This window comes from Austrofundulus limnaeus, unplaced genomic scaffold (assembly GCF_001266775.1).
Source record: "Austrofundulus limnaeus strain Quisiro unplaced genomic scaffold, Austrofundulus_limnaeus-1.0 Scaffold1, whole genome shotgun sequence".
Lineage (NCBI taxonomy): Eukaryota > Metazoa > Chordata > Actinopteri > Cyprinodontiformes > Rivulidae > Austrofundulus > Austrofundulus limnaeus.
Window position 1 is genome coordinate 6088472 of NW_013952403.1, and position 1571 is coordinate 6090042.

At 35.4% G+C, this 1571-nt stretch overlaps 1 protein-coding gene across 1 annotated transcript in view; it reads right to left on the reverse strand.

The window, feature by feature from the left end:
- Positions 1 to 1571, reverse strand: part of LOC106516579 (zinc-binding protein A33) — a gene marked incomplete in the record, with an annotated part of 11287 nt that extends 9716 nt beyond the window's left edge. The window contains 1 exon segment of the mRNA XM_014007008.1: positions 1347 to 1571.

Sequence of the window (1571 nt, forward strand, 5' to 3'; positions counted from 1 at the left end):
AAAGAAAGAAAGAAAGAAAGAAAGAAAGAAAGAAAGAAAGAAAGAAAGAAAGAAAGAAAGAAAGAAAGAAAGAAAGAAAGAAAGAAAGGAAACAAGAGAGAGAGAAGGAAGGAAGGGAGGAAAAAAGAATGAAAGAAAGAAAGAAAGAAAGAAAGAAAGAAAGAAAGAAAGAAAGAAAGAAAGAAAGAAAGAAAGAAAGAAAGAAAGAAAGTTTCCACCACATCACATGCACACAAAGGTGATTATAATTAAGGCAATTTTACAGATATAATGACATACATTTTGTGTGGTAGTAGTGGAGACTCATATTATCCAAGTGGTAACAGATTGAATGAGTTTGTGGTTTAAAATGTTGCTTTATGCATGTCTGTTAGCAAAATATCTCAWGGACAAGAGGACCGATTTCAACTAAACTTTCAGAAAATAATCACTGATTGTATCTTTATAACTGATTAAAGTTTGGAGACAATCAAATTCAAGATGGTCGTCACAGACAACTGATTAAAAAAAACGCATAATTTTCTATAATTCAGTCAATTCACATCATATTGAGCTAACATCTGGTGTGGTAGTAGCYGGGACTTATTCACAGCACTTACTCCTAAGGGCCACACATTGTGCAAGATCTTTGCTTAAAAAAAATCAGTATTAACTCTCGGTGTCAATCATGTTTGTCTGTTAGCAAAATATTTCATGCACCACAAGAGAGATTTCACTGAAACTTTCAGAAATGGATCACAGGATATACATTTACAACTGATTAACCTTTGGAGTCAGTACAGTTTAGGATGGCCGCCACAGCTAGTTGACATTACCCAAAACAAAAATGGCTGTAACTCRGTCAGTTTTACAGATATTGAGGTAACATTTGATGAAGTGGCTGAGAGTTATCCACCTCTGAGCGTGACATCACTCATAAAGTTATGTTCATGATTTAATGATGTTAGTCAATGATGGTTTTAGTTGAAACTTGGGCTTGAAATTTGCATTCTTTAGAGGAATGCCTAGAAATATCCCTTTTTTATCAGAGAGCTAAATAAAAATTTAAAATTAACACAAACAGGAGACTGAATGTTTATSACAAAACAGCTGAACTTGACCCTTTTTCACTTCCCTGGAGGAACTGATACACAACAAGAAGGTTGATTTAACACATTGGTGTTTTAGTGCTTAACTTGTCTTTTTTTTTTACTGTGGAATATACGCCCGTCCTACATACAAATGTGAAGTTCACGAACACACCCTGTGTGAGTAGTGAAACACCACACACAAGGTGAAAAACGTGCTGAGTCAGTAAAGCTAAAGTAATTCCACCGGTGACTGTAAATAAAAACATTCGTACTCACAGCCTGACCTGTCTCACAGATTTAACCTCGATCCTCACACTGAAACAGTCATGGATCAAACACGGGCAAAAAATGAACYGAGGGCCATCTCAGGTCAACGTTTAAAAGACTCCAACATGAGGAAAATCATTTGAATAAATGATACGAAAAACAGAGTTTTAGTAATGAATTTTGGAAGGAAATCAGATGGTTGACCCAGCCTGTTAAGCAGCTCACAACAAAACT